The 19,068-nt window shown below is 31.9% G+C and overlaps 1 long non-coding RNA gene across 2 annotated transcripts in view; it reads left to right on the forward strand.

The window, feature by feature from the left end:
* Positions 1–401: 401 nt before the first annotated feature.
* The window catches only part of LOC103492296 (uncharacterized), a 44,114-nt gene continuing 25,447 nt past the window's right edge, over positions 402–19,068 (forward strand). The window contains exons 1-7 of one of the 2 annotated variants that reach the window (XR_007818962.1): positions 402–614; positions 1,535–1,601; positions 1,825–1,891; positions 2,115–2,181; positions 2,404–2,470; positions 2,693–2,759; positions 2,982–3,048. This is a non-coding gene — a long non-coding RNA (uncharacterized LOC103492296). The remainder of the gene's footprint in view (positions 615–1,534; positions 1,602–1,824; positions 1,892–2,114; positions 2,182–2,403; positions 2,471–2,692; positions 2,760–2,981; positions 3,049–19,068) is intronic. The other variant, XR_007818961.1, reaches the window with a different exon arrangement.

Genomic DNA, 19,068 nt, shown 5'->3' on the forward strand with positions numbered 1-19,068 from the left:
AGGGTTGCAGAAAAGTAAAAAAAGAGAATAAGATAGGTTTATTTAGGGATTAGGATAACCCTAATCCCCATTTATCATAATCCTTGGGGCAAATACAGTTTAGCCCAATTTTCTAATACTTTTTTTCCCTAGAACCTCACCCCAAACACATCGTAATAGAATATATTTATTCGTATATTATTTTAACATGAATTATAAGAAAAAATGGTAAAAAATTGTAGAATTATAATAGATTAAACCTAAAATAATAAAAATAAAAGCAAATAGTATATAATAATAACAAAGGAAGGATTTTGAAAATATTGTTTATGGGAACAATCGACCATTTAATTTTTTACTTTTGTAGAAATTAAATGGAATATTATACGTAAATATAGACAGCCACTCAAATTAGAGAACAGTTCAAATCTCTTTAAAATACTTCTGCCCTTGGCTTCTTTCTCCGCAAGAAAAGAAAATAGCCGTTCGTCTCTTCCACGGTCGGAAGGCACCAAATCTCTGCCGGCGGCGGTTGTTTCCGTTCCTATTTTCTTCCTCAGTTTCTACTCTCTTCTTCTCAAACATTCTCAAAAGGCAATGCAGTCCGGCCGACGGAGTTTTTTTTTTCGTAAAAGGTAATGCAAATCCGTTCCATTCTTTTAGTATTAGGGTTTCAATTGTTTCCTTTTTCTGACATGAAATCTTAGGGGAGGCGTCTATTCCGATTAAGTATTTTCCCCCTTGTTTCGATTACGGAGAATTAGGGCTTTTTTTTCTGGTTTGTTTAATTTTATGATTCTCAAACCAATTATATCTTTTGATCAAAGGGGTAATTTGCTCTAGCACATCCTTTGTTTCGATTACGGTGAATTAGGGTTTTTTTTTTCTGGTTCGTTTAATTTTACGATTCTCAAACCAATTATATCTTTTGATCAAGGGGGTAATTTGCTCTAGCACATCCTTTGTTTCGATTACGGTGAATTAGGGTTTTTTTTTCTGGTTCGTATAATTTTATGATTCTCAAACCAATTATATCTTTTGATCAAAGGGGTAATTTGCTCTAGCACATCCTTTGTTTCGATTACGGTGAATTAGGGTTTTTTTTCTGGTTCGTTTAATTTTATGATTCTCAAACCAATTATATCTTTTGATCAAAGGGGTAATTTGCTCTAGCACATCCTTTGTTTCGATTACGGTGAATTAGGGTTTTTTTTCTGGTTCGTTTAATTTTATGATTCTCAAACCAATTATATCTTTTGATCAAAGGGGTAATTTGCTCTAGCACATCCTTCGATTGATAAAGAAGTTTTTGCCACACTCTGAATTCTCATTCTCTGTTCTACCAAATTTCGTTTAGGCTGTAATATGACATGATAACATCCTTCTGATTAAGTCATCAACGCGTGATGTATGCAGTTTCCCTACCTCGCCGTTTTGTACCTTCCATTGTTTTAATTTACCAATGAAGGATGCATCTTGTTTTATTTTCCCATAATTAAGTTTACAAGTTCAAACTTTTAGACATATTCTTTACATTATGTTTTTTCTTTTACAGGAAGAAGAATAAACTTGGTTAACTGAGGAGTAAAAGGAAGGGTCTGGAAAAGGTGTAAGCTTCTGATGTAAGTGAATTTAAATTGATGAAATTCCATGAAAATACATTTTCAGTGGTTTCATTAGAAGTTTGGGTGTCTTAGTAGCTTTGCTTCATAGTCGGAGAAAATTGTTTATGATAAACTACCTAGGATTATTTTATACATATACAGTATTGATTTATTTTCCCATAATTAAGTTTACAAGTTAAAACTTTTAGACATATTCTTTACATTATGTTTTCTTTTACAGGTAGAAGCATAAACTTGGTTAACTGAGGAGTAAAAGGCAGGGCCTGGAAAAGGTGTAAACTTCTGATGTAAGTGAACTTAAATTGATGAAATGCCATGAAAATACATTTTCAGTGGTTTCATTAGAAGTTTGGGTATCTTAATAGCTTTGCTTCATAGTCGGAGGAAATTGTTTATGATAAACTACCTAGGATTATTTTATACATATACAGCATTGATTTACTTTCCCATAATTAAATTTACAAGTTCGAACTTTTAGACATATTCTTTACATTATGTTTTCTTTTACAGGTAGAAGAATAAACTTGGTTAACTGAGGAGTAAAAGGCAGGGTCCGGAAAAGGTGTAAGCTTCTGATGTAAGTGAATTTAAATTGATGAAATTTCATGAAATACATTTTCAGTGGTTTCATTAGAAGTTTGGGTATCTTAATAGCTTTGCTTCATAGTCGGAGGAAATTGTTTATGATAAACTACCTAGGATTATTTTATACATATACAGCATTGATGTACTTTCCCATAATTAAATTTACAAGTTCGAACTTTTAGACATATTCTTTACATTATGTTTTCTTTTACAGGTAGAAGAATAAACTTGGTTAACTGAGGAGTAAAAGGCAGGGTCCGGAAAAGGTGTAAGCTTCTGATGTAAGTGAATTTAAATTGATGAAATTTCATGAAATACATTTTCAGTGGTTTCATTAGAAGTTTGGGTATCTTAATAGCTTTGCTTCATAGTCGGAGGAAATTGTTTATGATAAACTACCTAGGATTATTTTATACATATACAGCATTGATTTACTTTCCCATAATTAAATTTACAAGTTCGAACTTTTAGACATATTCTTTACATTATGTTTTCTTTTACAGGTAGAAGAATAAACTTGGTTAACTGAGGAGTAAAAGGCAGGGTCTGGAAAAGGTGTAAGCTTCTGATGTAAGTGAATTTAAATTGATGAAATTTCATGAAATACATTTTCAGTGGTTTCATTAGAAGTTTGGGTATCTTAATAGCTTTGCTTCATAGTCGGAGGAAATTGTTTATGATAAACCAACTAGGATTATTTTATACATATACAACATTGATTTATTTTCCCATAATTAAATTTACAAGTTCAAACTTTTAGACATATTCTTTACATTATGTTTTCTTTTACAGGTAGAAGAACAAACTTGGTTAACTGAGGAGTAAAAGGCAGGGTCCGGAAAAGGTGTAAGCTTCTGATGTAAGTGAATTTAAATTGATGAAATTCCATGAAATACATTTTCAGTTGTTTCATTAGAAGTTTGGGTGTCTTAATAGCTTTGCTTCGTAGTCGTAGGAAATTGTTTATGATAAACTACCTAGGATTAGTTTATACATATACAGCATTGATTTAAATATTGCTTCATGGGAATATCTTTGTTTTGTTTTTATGTGTTCTTTGTCAATAGATATCGTGTTTTTGTCTCAAGAGTAAGTGATTCAAATACTAGGACTGATTGTAATGAAGGATTTGAGAGAAGTTGATGAGCAAGGAATGAAATTATAACATCCTTTATTGTTTTTGGTGGTTAGGAATGGAGCATTGAACTCTAGTTTTAAAATTAATAATAATAAATATTATTATTTAGGAAAAGCCAAACTTTTATTCGAGATAAAATGAAAGAATACAAGGGAATAAAAGAAAAAAACCACCCCAACAGGAGTTCATTTATTAACCTTAGAAAGAGACCTAATAAAGCAACATAATCCATACGACATGTTTTAGAAATAAGAATAGTGACTTTTATTGAGATAAAAATGAAAGAATACATGGGTCTACATAAAACCTTGCCCACAAAAGACACCGCCCTTTAGAGGAAAGGGCTCCGGCCATGCAAAATAACTCCAACTAAGACATAAGACGTAAGGGATTCTTATAGAGAGATGTGATTTATTAACCTTGTAAGGGCCTCTAGTAAAGCGGAACAAGACACAAAGCGTGGTTACAAAAAGCTTTACACACTTCCCATTCAAAGGTGAGATATCTACCAAGGTTATACCCAACTCAAGATCTCTCAATATCCCTCTAAAATCCTATTATTTATTTCACCCCCAAACCCACAAAATACCACAAAGACTAACAAACCACAAGCGACCTATTTCATGAAGGACAAGAAGGAGAATAATAGAATTGATCATGAAAAGAAGATTTGAAAGAATTTCAAGTAAATGAAACTCTAAAATAATAAGTGTTTTGGGTTAATTGGTGTAAGAGAAAAGTTTCTTTTGGTCTAATAAGGTAGATAAGTATGAGATTGAACTTCATCTTTTGAATGAAAACTTTCTTGTCCTTCTTTGGATGAAATAAGTGATGAAATGTTAACATGAACAGAAATGAGGCATCCATTTGGTTTTCACAGTTGTGATTTTTGCTTGGACATTAAGTTTGTTATATCTGGAGATTCGTTGGCACAAGGTTTTGAGTATTAAAAGTTTTTGAAGGATTGGCGGAGAAACTTATAAGCCTAATAGGTGTATTTAAAGGAACCAAGAAAATAGGTCTGAAGGTTTTTAATTAAAGGAAGTATTGAATAAAAATTCTTTTGGTAATTGGTGCAAGTGCAAAGTTAGATTTTGTTGGCAATAAGCTAGATAACGGGCAATCTTATGGAATTGCCGAGTTTGTTAGGTATTGAAAGAGACGAAGATAAGTTTGAATAATGGAATGATTATCTGTAAGTAGATAGGAAGATAAGTTTGAATAAGGGAATTCAAATTAAAGTATGAGATTGGACTTCAAGTTTTTGATAGAATTCCCGTCATTCTTTGGAAGAAAGATTAGCAAACTCATTGAAGTGGTAATATAATGGACAAACTAAGATACTTTCTTTGAGTAGCCGATAATTGGCATGGAGATTGATATGAGACCTGATGATAACATTGGAGTATGTCATTAAAAATGAAAAAGTCACATGGGAGATTCATTGGTATATGGTTTTTAGGTTTTTACAAGATTTTTGATAAGTGCAAGAGAAACTCATTTTCCTAAAAGGAGTAATTGGACAGATCATGGAAATAGTTTTGAGAGAATTCTAAATAAAGAAAGGAGGCATTAGAAGAAAAGGTATTTGGGTAATTGGAAGCGAAGAAAAGTTGCACCATATTGGTCACTTGTTGAGTTTAAGTGTTACATATGTACTGTGGGAATGAAGATAAGTATAATTAGAGAATTATGGATTAGTTTATGGTAAGATATTGGACTTCAATTTTTTTATGGAAGCGTTCTATTGGATAAAACACTAAACAATTGGATGAAGAGTTGAGAAAATGGACAAATTAAGGTACTTTCTTATAATTGGCTACAATTTTCACAGAAAATGATGTTAGAAGATATCGTTCAAGATTATATGCTAAAGGAAAATAGATACCGGAGTATGGTGGATCGAGAGTATTTATTGAAATCTATATCAAAACTGAAAATTAACGTATTATGTGAAGAATTTGTTTGGAATAAAATGGAATTAAGCACTCCATTTTGTTTTCATATATGAGGATATGAGTTGATACTTGTTCAGAAATTTTTTCGATTTGAAGATACATTTTTATGATTTTGGATTTTAAATGTCAAGAAACTCGCATGTCTAAAGAAGAATAATTGAAGAGAAAAGTTGGACTGTAAACAGTACTATCAAAAAAAGGTTTGGGATTTGTTGAGTTCAATCGTTATGTTTGTTCGGCAGAAGGAAAATAAGTTATAACAAAAGAATTTCCTATTCAACTGTGAGATTGAACTTCCACATTTTGGTGATTGGTGAGGTCTAGACATTCTTTGAATGAAGGAGTAGGCAATTGGATAGGTAGTTCAAAACATGGAAAAACTTAGATACTTTTTAGATTTGGCAACAACTTGCCACGATGTTTTATATGAGAAGATAACATTAGAGATTATGAATTTAAAGAGGGAGAAAAGACACATGGAGTGTGGTGGATGATGGAGTAATTCATCGAAATAATTTCAAGTAAATGAAACTCTAAAATAAAAAGTGTTTGGATTAATTGGTGCAAGAGAAAGGTCCCATTGGTCTAATAAGGTAGATTAGTAAGAGATTGAACTTCAATTTTTCAAAGAAGAGTTCTTGTCCTTCTTTGGATGAAATAAGTGATGAAATGTTAAGATGGACAGAGATAAGGCATTCATTTGGTTTTCACAGTTGTGGCTTTCGCTTGGACATGAAGTTTGTTATATTTGGAGATTCATTGACACAAGGTTTTGAGTGCTAAAATTTTGGAAGGATTGGTGGAGAAACTTATAAGCTTAATAGGTGTATTTAAAGGAACAAAAAAAAAAAGAGGTCTGAAGGTTTTTAATTAAAGGAAGTACTTGAATGAAAGTTCTTTGGATAATTGGTGCAAATGCAAAGTTGGATTCTGTTGGTTATAAGCTAGATAATGGGCCATCTTATGGAATTGTTGAGAAGGAGGCAGGAAGATAAGTTTGAATAAGGGAATGATTATGATTATCTGTAAGTAGATCAGAATTTTAGATTTCAAGTTTTTGATAGAATTCCTGTCATTCTTTGGAAGTAAGATTAGCAAATTCACTGATGAAGACTAATATAATGGACAAACTAAGATAAGTGTTAAGATATTGCACTATGAATTAGCTAAGCATTTGGATTAAGTTTTTATTTAAGAGATGAATTGGTTTGCTTTGGACATGGATATGGGAAAAAATGTTTGACAATAACATTGGAGAAAGACACACAGAGGACTATAGATGACACAAAAAGGAAGTTAGAAAATGAGTTTTGGAATCAAGTGTGGCATTGGACATAATGTTTAGGATTAAACAAGTCTTGCCATTATTTGGAGAAACAATTGTTCAAGTTGATTAATCAATATAGGCAAAAAACATTGGTTGTACAAATAAAATTGGAAACAGACGCATAGAGGACCGTAGACGACGCAAAAGGAAAAGTTAGGATATGAGAGTTTTGGATTGAAATGTGGCATTTTATTTCAAGTTTAGGAACAAGAAACTGGTTGCCATCTTTTAGAGAAATGATTATCAAATTGGATCAAGTGTTGAGGCAGTAGGAAAGGAAGAAAAGAAAAGATGGAGAGGGGAAATACCGAAGTAAGAAAGTGGAAACAGAAAATACCAAAATAAAAGATAAGAAAATAACAAGAAAAGTGAGAAGGTGATGATGATTATTGATTTGGTTTTTAGTAGAGTTCGTACCAAAAAGTTTGTATTACCCATCGTTACACTAGAGCCGGACTAGGGTATGATGGGTAATAAATACTTTTTGGTTCCATTTGCTGTTAAAACCCAAATCAATAATCATCACCGCCTTTATCACTTTTCTTGTTTTTTTTCTTGTATTTTATTTTGGTATTGTCTTTTTCCACTTTCTTACTTTGACTAAGGGTGAGATTAACCAATTGGATTAAATATTAATTTAAGGGATGAAATAAGTGATGAAATGGTAACATGAACAGAGATGAGGCATCCATTTGGTTTTCGCAACCTTGCTTGGACATGAAGTTTGTTATATTTGGAGATTCGTTGGCACAAGATTTTGAGTATTAAAAGTTTTTGAAGGATTGATGGAGAAACTTATAAGCCTAATAGGTGTACTTAATGGAACCAAGAAAAGACATTTGAAGGTTTTTAATTAAAGGAAGTACTTGAATAAAAATTCTTTTGGTAATTGGTGCAAGTACAAAGTTAGATTCTATTGGTTATAAGCTAGATAACGGGCAATGTTATGGAATTGTTGAGTTTGTTAGGTATTGAATAAGGGAATTCAAATTAAAGTATAAGATTGGACTTCAAGTTTTTGATAGAATTCCTGTCCTTCGATGGAAGAAAGATTAGCAAACTCACTGAAGTGGTAATGTAATGGACAAACTAAAATACTTTCTTTGAGTAGCGGATAATTGGCCATGGAGATTGATATGAGACTAGATGATAACATTGGAGTATGTCATTAAAAATGAAAAAGTCACATGGGAGATCCATTGGTATATGGTTTTTAGGTTTCTATAAATTTTTTGGATAAATGCTAGAGAAACCCATTTTCCTAAAAGGAGTAATTGGACAGATCATGGAAATAGTTTTGAGAGAATTCTAAATAAAGAAAGGAGGCGTTAGAAGAAAAGGTATTTGGGTAATTAGAAGATAAGAAAAGTTGCACCGTATTGGTCACTTGTTGAGTTGAAGTTTACATATGTAATGTGGGAGGAAGATAAGTATAATTAGAGAATTATGGATTAGTATATGGTAAGATATTGGACTTCAATTTTTTATGGAAGCATTCTATTGGATAAAACATTAAACAATTGGATGAAGAGTTGAGAAAATGGACAAAATAAGGGACTTTCTTATAACACGGAAAATGATGTTAGAAGATATCGTTCAAGATTATATGCTAAAGGAAAATAGATACCGGAGTATGGTGGATCGAGAGTATTTATTGTAATCAATATCAAAACTAAAAATTGAAGTATTATGTGAAGAATTTGTTTGGAATAAAATGGACTTAAGCACTTCATTTGGTTTTCATACATGAGGGTATGAGTTGATACTTGTTCAGAAGTTTTTTCGATTTGAAGATACATTTTTATGATTTTGGATTTTAGATGTCAAGAAACTCACAAGTCTAAAGAAGAATAATTGAAGAGAAAAGTTGGATTGTAAACATTACTATCAGAAAAAGGTTTTGGATTTGTTGAGTTGAATCATTATGTTTGGAGAAGGAAAATAAGTTATAACAAAAGAATTTCCTATTCAACTATGAGATTGAACTTCCACATTTTGGCGATTGGTGAGGTCTAGACATTCTTTGAATGAAGGAGTAGACAATTGGATGGGGAGTTCAGAACATGGAAAAACTTAGATGCTTTTTAGATTTGGCAACAACTTGCCACGATGTTTTATACGAGAAAATAACATTAGAGATTATGAATTTAAAGAGGGGAGAAAAGACACATGGAGTGTGGTGGATGATGGAGTAATTCATCGAAAGAATTTCAAGTAAATGTAACTCTAAAATAAAAAGTGTTTGGGTTGATTGTTGCAAGAGAAAGGTCCTATTGGTCTAATATGATAGATTGGTATGAGATTGAGCTTTAATTTTTCAAAGAAGAGTTCTTGTTCTTCTTTGGATGAAATAAGGGATGAAATGTTAAGATGGACAGAGATAAGGGGCAGGCATTCATTTAGTTTTCGTGGCTTTCGCTTGGACATGAAGTTGTTATATTTGGAGATTCATTGGCACAAGGTTTTGAGTATTAAAATTTTTGAAGGATTGGTGGAGAAACTTATAAGCCTAGCAGGTGTATTTAAAGGAACCAAAAAAAGAGGTCTGAAGGTTTTTAATCAAAGGAAGTACTTGAATAAAAGTTCTTTGGATAATTGGTGCAAATGCAAAGTTGGATTCTATTGGTTATAAGCTAGATAACGGGCCATCTTATGGAATTGCTGAAAAGGAGGCAGGAAGATAAGTTTGAATAAGGGAATGATTATTTGTAAGTAGATCGGAATTTTGGACTTCAAGTTTTTGATAGAATTCTTGTCTTTCTTTGGAAGTAAGATTAGCAAATTCACTGATGAAGACTAATATAATGGACAAACTAAGATAAGTGTTAAGATAGTGCACTATGAATTAGTTAAGCCATTTGGATTAAGTTTTTCTTTAAGGGATGAGGTGGTTTGCTTTGGACATGGATATGGGAAAAAATGTTTGACAATAACATTGCAAAAAGACATGCGGATGACTATAAGATGACACAAAAAAGAAAGTTAGAAAATGAGAGTTTTAGAATGAAGTGTGGCATTGGACATAAAGTTGTGGAATTAAACAAGTCTTGCCATTGTTTGGAGAAACAATTGTTCAAATTGATTAATTGTTGAGATAGTGCTTCCATGAGATTAAGTTTTTATTTAAGGGATGGAGTGATTTGCTGTGGACATGAATATAGGAAAAAAACATTGGTTGTACAAATAAAATTGGAAACAGGACCGTAGACGATGCAAAAGGAAAGTTAGGATATGAGAGTTTTGGATTGAAATGTGACATTTTATTTCAAGTTTAGGAACAAGGAACTGGTTTCCATCTTTTGGAGAAAAGATTATCTAATTGGATCAAGTGTTGAGGCAGTAGGAAAGGAAGAAAAGAGAAGGTGGAGAGGTTACTATCGAAGTAAGAAAGTGGAAACAGAAAATACCAAAATAAAAGATAAGAAAATAACAAGAAAAAAAAGAAAAGAACAAGAAAAGTGAGAAGGTGGTGATGATTATTGATTTGGTTTTTAGTAGAGTTCGTATCAAAAAATTTGTATTACCCATCATTACCCTAGAGCCGGACTAGGGTATGATGGGTAATAAATACTTTTTGGTTCCATTCGCTGCTAAAACCTAAATCAATAATCATCACCGCCTTTATCACTTTTCTTGTTTTTTTTTCTTGTATTTTATTTTGGTATTGTCTTTTTCCACTTTCTTACTTTGACTAAGGGTGAGATTAACCAATTGGATTAAATATTAATTTAAGGGATGATGTGATTTGTTGTGAAATAAAATGAAATTAGGAAAAAAGTTTGGCTATAGAAATGAAATTGGGAAAAGATACAAGGAAGACTATAGACGAGACAAAAAGAAAAGTTAGGATGAGACTTTTGGATTGAAGCGTGACTTTGGTATTCAAGTTTTGGATTAAAGAACTCTAGTCAATTGTTTGGAGAAAGAATTATCAAATTGGATTAGTGTTGCGATAATGCACTTAGAGTGCGAATAGCCAATTGAATTATGTTTTTTTTTTTTAAGGGTTATCTTGATTTGTTGTATACATGGATATTGGAAAAAAGGTCTTGCTATGTAGATAAAATTGGTAAAAGACACATGTAGGACTTTATACAGCAGAAAAAGAAAATGTTGTATATGAGAGATAGAGTTTTAGATTGAAGTGTATCATTTTATTTCAAGGTTTGGATTAATGAACTCTTTCCATTGTTTATTGAAATGATTATCCTATTGGATTAGTTTTGAGATAGTGCAAAAGTGAAATTAGGTAATTAGATTAAGTTTTTATTTAATGAATTTGGTGATTTACCATGGACATGGTTATTGGGAAAAGAAGTTGGCTATATTAATGTAATTGGTACAAAGAACATGGAGGACTATAAAAGGGACAAATAGAAAGTAAGAATTTTTGAGTTATGGATTGAAGTGTGGCATCAGACTTTAACTTTTGGAATGAAGAGCCAATGTTTGGAGAAAAGATTAATGGATCAAGTGTTACGATAGTGCAGTAAGAGAAAGATTAGCCAATTGGATTAAGTTTTTATCTAACAAATTTGATGATTTCCCATGGACATTGTTATTGGAGAGAAAAAGTTGGCTATACTAATGTAATTGGTAAAAAGAACATGGAGAACTATAAATGGCACAAATGAAGAAGTAAGGATATTTGAGTTTATTGGACTTTAACTTTTGGAATGAAGAGCCAATGTTTGGAGAAATGATTATAATGGATTAAGTGTTAAAGATAGTGACTTAAAAGTAAGATCAGCCAATTGGATTATGATAGAACACCAAGAAGTTGTGTTTGTATTGTATTGATATAAACATCAACGATTACTGTAAAGAATTGATAATCTCAATTCTGGAATGAAAGATACAAAAAACCAAGAACAGAATTAAAAGAACTACCCTCTTTGCTTTTCATCTGTCTCAAGGAAGTTTGCATAAATCCTTCACAAAATCATCCCCCCCTTCCTTTTGCAACTTCCCTATTTCACTAATTTTTCTCTAACTAACTATGGTCCCCATCCTTAGTGCTCACTCCCCTACTCGCACATGCCTTATCCTTCTTCTCTCTCATACTATCTTTAAATAACAATGGGAGGTCTAACATTACATTCCTCCTCCAAAATCACCTTGTCCTTAAGGTGGAAGTCAGAAAATTGTTGCTTGAAGTCATTAGTCTTCCCACGTTGCTTCATGTGGTGGTAGATCCTTCCAACTAATCAACACCTCCAACTCTCTTCTTGATGGATTTTTCTGGTATCAAAAAACTTCTTCTGGTGCTGTCAACCACTTTTAATTTTCATTTGTGTAAGGCATAAGCTGGTTTACCTTGACATGATCTCTAATTGCGTTTTTGAGCAGTTTTGGATTGAAGCGTGACATTTTACTTCAAGTTTTGGATTAAAGAACTTTTGTCATCCTTTTACTAAATTGGATTAGTGTTGAGATAGTACACTATAAAAGTGAGATTAGCTATACTTGGATTAAGCTTTTATTTAAGCTGGTTTACCTTGGATTAAGCTTTTATTTGAGTGTGGGGTGTGACATTGACATTGGACTTAAAGCTTTTAGTGTAGTGTGGCATTGGCATTGGACTCTTAGTTTAGGATTAGAACCTCTTTTTTTATGATAATAACAAAGATCAAAGTACAAGAGTATTGTACTAAGAGCAAAAGAACCAGAGGAATACAAACTGAGTGAAAACTTAGGCAACAACAAGAAGACATCCTAACAAACAAAGTCAAACCGAAATGTAACAAGCCTTTTCAAGACGAAGCAACTGTAGAAAGCTACAACATAGCAAAAACTTAACAACTCTATAAAGTGGCATTGACATTGGCATTGGACTCTTAGTTTAGGATTAAAACCTCTTTTTTAATGATAATAACAAAGATCAAAGTACAAGAGTATTGTACTAAGAGCAAAGGAACTAGGGGAATACAAACTAAAGTGAAAACTTGGGCAACAAGAAAAAGAAAGCCGAAACAAACAAAGTCAAACAGAATAAAGCATTTTCAAGACGAGAGAACCGTAGAAAGCTAAAAACATAGCAAAAACTTGACAACTCTGTCAAATGGCATTGACGTTGACATTGGACTTAAAGCTCTTAATGAAGTGTGACATTGACATTAGACTCTTAGTTTAGGATTAAAGCTTCTTTTTTGATGATAATATATGAGACTTAAAGCTCAAAGTACAAGAGTATTGTACTAAGAGCAAGGGGAATACAAACTAAATTGAAAACTTAGGCAACAAGAAGAAAAAAACCTAAACAAACTAGTCAAACAGAAACGTAACAAACAAAATAAAAGCCTTTTCAAGGTGAAGTAACCGTAGAAAGCTAAAAATATAGCAAAAACTTGACAACTCTCTCAAGTGACATTGACATTGCCTTTGGACTTAAAGCTCTTAGTAAAATGTGGCTGGCATTGGACTCTTAGTTTAGAATTAAAACATCTTTTTTAATGATAATATATGAGACTTAAAGCTCAAAAGTACAAGAATATTGTACTAAGAGGAAAGGAACTAGGGGAATACAAACTAAAGTGAAAACTTAGACAACAGGAAGAAGAAAGCCTAAAGAAACTATGGCAAATAGAAACGTAACAAACATAATAAAGCCTTCTCAAGATGAAACAACTGTAGAAAGTCATAAACATAGCAAAAATTTGACAACTCTCTTAAATGGCATTGTACTTAAAGCTCCCCTTTGGCAAGCGATAAAAAACAAAGACCAAAACACAAAAGCCATATCAAGCAAGCTACCATAAACGACAAGGTTTAAATTTATGCATTCACGCAAGAGAAATTTGGATTAAAGTACTCTTGCTATTGTTTGGAGAAAGGACTATCAAATTGGATTAAGTTTTTATTTAAGAGATATGTGATTTTTCTATTGACATGGATATAGGAAAAAAAGTTTGGCTATACAAACACATGGAGGGACTATAGACGACCTAAAAAGAAAAGTTAAGGTTTTGTGATTTTTGGATTGATGTAACATTTCACTACAAGTTTTGGATTGAAGAACTTTTGCCATTGGTCGTCGAAAGAATTATAAAATTGGATATAGGAAAAAATGTTTTGCAATAACATTTCAAAAAGACATATGGAAGACTATAGAAGACATAAAAAGAAAAGTCATAGACGACATATGAAGAAAAGTCAGGATACGAGAGTTTTGGAATGAAGTGTGATATTGGACTAGTTTAGTATTAAATAACTCTTGTCATAGTTTGGAGAAACAATTATTCAAATTGATTAATTGTTGAAAGTGCACTAAGATAAAATCTGCCTAGTGGATTAAGTTTTTATTTGAGAGATGAGGTGATTTGCTATGGACATGGATATAGAAAAAAATATTGATTGTACAAATAAAATTGGAAACAGACACGTAGCGGACCGTAGACGACGCAAAAGGAAAAATTTGGATATGAGAGTTTTGGATTGAAATTTTGCATTTTACTTTAAGTTTAGGAATAAGGAACTAGTTGCAATCTTTTGGAGAAATGATTATCAAATCGAATAAGCGTTGAGGCCGTAGGAAAGGAAGAAATGAGAGGAAAATACCAAAGTAAAAAAGTGAAAAAAAACCAACATAAAAGACAAGAAAATAATAAAAAAACAAGAAAATTGAGAAGGTGATGATGATTATTGATTTGGTTTTTAGTAGAGGATGGTACCAAAAAGTCTGTATTACCCGTCATTACCGTAGAGCCGGACTAGGGTAATGATGGGTTATAAATACTTGTTGGTATCATTATTTTCTAAAAGCTAAATCAATAATCATCACTTCCTTGTCACTTTTCTTGTTTTTTTTTCTTGTCTTTTATGTTGATATTTTCTTTTTCCACTTTCTTACTTTAACTAAGAGTGAGATTAGCCAATTGGATTATGTTTTTATTTAAGGGATGATGTGATTTGTCTTGGACAAGTATATAGTAGAAAAAACTTGGTTATACAAATGAAATTAGAGAAAGACAAATAGTGGGCTATAAACGACAAAAAAAAAAAAAGTAATGACATGCGAGTTTTGGATTGAAGTGTGACATTGGACTTCGTATTTTGGATCAAAGAACTCGTGTCATTGTGTGGAGAAATGATTATCAAATTAAATTAAGTATTGAGATAATGCACTAAAAGTAAGATTATCTAATTGGATGAGATTTTTATTTAGGGATATGTTTCGTTGTTGAAATTGATATAGAAAAAAAGTTTGGTTATGCAAATGAAATGGGATAAAAAACACATTGAAGACAATAAACAACCCAAAAAGAAAAGTATGGATTGAGGTGTGACATTGGATTTCAAGTCTTTGATATGAAAGTGTTGAGATAGTGCATAGAAAGTTAGATTAGCCTACTGGATTAAGTTTTTATTTATGGAATGAAGTCATTTGCTTTGGACATCGATATAAAAATAAAATGTTTGGTTGTACAAATGAAATTGGAAAAAGACACTTGGGTGACTATAGAAGTCACAAAAAGGAAACTTTGGATATGAGAGCTTTTGATTGATGTGTGGCGTGATACTACAAATTTGGGATTAAAGAACTCTTGCCATTATTTTGAGAAAAGATTATCAAATAGGATTAGTTGTGAGATAGTACTAAAAAGTGTGATTAGCCAATTAGATTAAGATTTTATTTAAGGGATGATGTGATTTGTTGTGGAGATGTGTAGAGAACTTCAAGTTTTGGATAAAGGAGGAACATTTTCCATTTTTTGGAAAAAGGATTTTCAAACTCGATTAAGTGTTAATAGTGATTAAGAGTGAGACTAGCGAATTGGATTAAATTTTTATTTAAGAATTGAGGTGATTTGCAGTGGACATGGATGTAGGAAAAAACACTTGGATAAATAAGATTAGAAAAAGACACGTGGAGGATTGTAGAGGACATAAAAAAGCTAGGAAATGAGAGTTTTGAATTTAAGTGTAACATATGATTTCAAGATTAATATTAAAGAATTCTCGCCATTGTTTAGACAATAGAATTATTCAATTTAATCATGTGTTGTGCACTAATGGTGAGGCTATACAAATGAAGTTGGAGAAAGATATACGGAAGACTATAGACTTCACAAAAAAAAGTAAGGATATGCGAGTTTTGGGTTGAAGTGTGACATTTGAATTCAAGTTTTGGATTAAAGAACTCTTGTCAATTGTTTGTGGACAGGTCAAATTGGATTAGTGATGAGATAGTACATTAAGAGTGAGAATTGTCGATTGGATTACATTTTTATTTAAGGGATATGATTGAAGTGTGACATTGAACTTCAAGTTTAAATTTATCTCTTGCTATTGTTTGGAGAAAATATTATCAAATTGGATTAGTGATGTGATAGTGTACTAAGAGTGAGAGTAGCCAATTGGGCTAAGTTTATTTTAAGGGATGAGGTGTTTTGCTACACTAATGACATAGGAAAAGGACACATGGAAAACTCATTAGACGAAATAAAAAGAAAATTAAGATATGAGAGTTTTGGATTGAAGTGTGACATTGGACTCGTAGTTTAGAAATAAATGAGTCTTTCCATTGTTCTTTTTATTTGAAACGTGTGGAGTGTGGAGTGTGACATTGGCATTGGACTTAAAGCTCTTAGTGTAGTGTGGCATTGGCATTGGATTGTTAGTTTATGATTAAAGCCTATTTTTTAATGATAATAATGAGACTTAAAGATCAAAATACAAGAGTATTGTACTAAGAGCAAAGAAACTAGGGGAATATAAACTGAAGTGAAAACTTAGGGAACAAGAATAAGACATCTTAAACAAACAAAGTCAAACAGAAACATAACAAGCCTTTTTAAGATGAAACAACTGTAGAAGCTAAAAACATAGCAAAAACTTAACAACTCTATCAAAGGGCATTGACATTGGCATTTGACTCTTAGTTTAGGATTAAAGCCTCTATTTTAATGATAATAACGAGACTTAAAGATCGAAGTACAAGAGTATTGTACTAAGAGCAAAGGAACTAGGGGAATACAAACTAAAATGAAAACTTAAGCAACAAGAAGAAGAAAGCATAAACAAACCAGTCAAATAGAAACGTAACAAACAAAATAAAGCCTTTTCAAGGTGATTCAACTGTAGAAAGCTAAAAACATAGCAAAAACTTGACAACTCTCTCAAATGGCATTGACATTGCCTTTGGACATAAAGCTCTTTGTGAAATGTGGCATTGACATTGGACTCTTAGTTTAGGATTAAAGCCTCGTTTTTTAATGATAATATATGAGATTTAGAGCTCAAAGTACACAATGGTATTTTACTAAGAAGAAAAGAACTAGGGGAATACAAACTAAATTGAAAACTTATAGATTATGTATTTAAAGATGGGAAAAGATGCATGGAGTGTGGTGGGCGGAGGAGTAATCCATTGGAACAGATATCAAAATGAAAAAAGTGAAAGTGTTCTCTTGAAAGTAATTATTGAATAAGTGTGGACATAAGTAAGTTCATAATTTTCGGGTGGTGTGGTTGTGGTTTTTCTTGGACTTGAGAATTGTTCGAACTAAAATTTGCTTGCATTTGATTATGCATGCAAGAGGAAGAAAAACTACTTTAGGATGAGAGTTGATATTTTTTGATTTGTTGGCGATGACTATGTATTCTAGGATGAACTCTAAGATAATTGAGGATTGGATTAAAGTGTATGAGGTTGAACTTCAACCTTTTGATTTTGATGAAAGAGTAAAAAATTGGTCGAAGTGTTGAGAAAATGGACAAATTAAGATACTTCGGAGTGTGGTGGATTGAGGAGTAATTGATTGGAGAATGGATATCGAAATAAAAAATGAAGTATTCTTTAAAAAGTTCAGTATGGAACACGTTTTGACATAAATAAGTTTGGAAATTATCAAGGGTATGCACGGAAAGGTCGAGCCACCATTTGGGTCCTATAGATGTGGGTTTTTTTTGGACTCAAAGTTTGTTCAAATTGGATATTTCTTGTTATTTGATTGTGTATGTTGGGTGGAAGGAAGATAAGTTAGGAAGAGATATTTTATATTTTGGATCCATTGGTGATGGTTATGCACGTTAGGATGAAGAAAGATAAGTTAGGATAAGAACATTTTGAACTAAGGTATGAGACTGGAAATTCAACTTAGAATATTAATGGAGTTAAGAAATTGGACAAATAGTGTCATGAGGAAAGGAGATAATGTTGAATAAGAATGTTGAATAATGACTATACCATGTGAGATGGAAGGAAGATAACTTAGCATGAGAGAATCGTGGATTGAAGTGATTGAACTTTCAATTTTTTATTGAAGAATTCTAAACATTCTTTGGATGAAAAAGTAGAGAATTGGATGAAGAGTTAAGAAAGTGGTGAAATCAAGGTACTTCTAACTTCTAAGAATTAAAGAAAGAGTAGAAAAGTGAATTGGAAGTTAAATATGTATTTGATGTTGTATGTCATGAGTAAAGGAGATAATGTTGAATAAGAGTTTTTTGGAGTTTGGATTTGTTAGAAAAGACTATATCATGTGAGATGGAAGGAAGATAACTTAGGACGAGAGAATCGTGGATTGAAGTGATTGAACTTTCAATTTTTTAGTGAAGAGTCCTAAACATTCTTTGGATGAAAAACTAGAGAATTGGAGGAAGAGTTAAGAAAGTGGAGAAATCAAGGTACTTCTAACTTCTTAGAATTGGAGAAAGAGTAGAAAATTGATTTGGAAGTTAAATTTGTATTTGATGTTCTATGTCATGAGAAAAGAAGATAATGTTGAGGAAGAGTATTTTGGAGTTTGGATTTGTTGGAAATGGATATACCATATGAGAGGAAGGAAGATAAGTTAGTGATTGAACTTCCAATTTTTTACGAAAGAGGTCTATACATTCTTTGGATGAAAAAGTAGAGAATCGGATGAAGAGTTAAGAAGTGGAGAAATCAAGGTACTTCTAACTTCTAAGAATGGGAGAACGAGTAGAAAATTGATTTGGAATTTACATTTGTATTTGATTTTGTATGTCATGAGGAAAGAAGATAAGGTAGAATAAGAGTATTTCGGAGTTTGGATTTGTTGGAAGTGGCAATACCGTATGAGATTGAAAGAAGATAAGTGACGATAAGAGAATTGTGGATTGAAGTGATTGAACTTCCAATTTTTTACGGAAGAGGTCTTAATATTCTTTGGATGAAAAAGTAAAGAATTGGATGAAGAGTTAAGAAAGTGGAGAAATCAAGATACTTCTAACTTCTAAGAATTGGAGAAAGACTAGAAAATTGAATTGGAAATTAGATATGTATTTGATGTTGTATGACATGAGGAAAGAAGGTATTGTTGAATAAGAGTATTTGGGAGTTTGGATTTGTTGGAAATGGCTATACCATTGTGAGATGGAAGGAAGTTAAGTTTAATTGTTGATTGAAGTGATTGAACATTCAATTTTTTACTGAGGAGGTCTAAATATTCTTTGGATGAAAAAGTAGACAATTAGATGAAGAGTTAAGAA

Source organism: Cucumis melo, chromosome 2 (genome assembly GCF_025177605.1).
Source record: "Cucumis melo cultivar AY chromosome 2, USDA_Cmelo_AY_1.0, whole genome shotgun sequence".
NCBI classification, from domain to species: Eukaryota; Viridiplantae; Streptophyta; class Magnoliopsida; order Cucurbitales; family Cucurbitaceae; genus Cucumis; species Cucumis melo.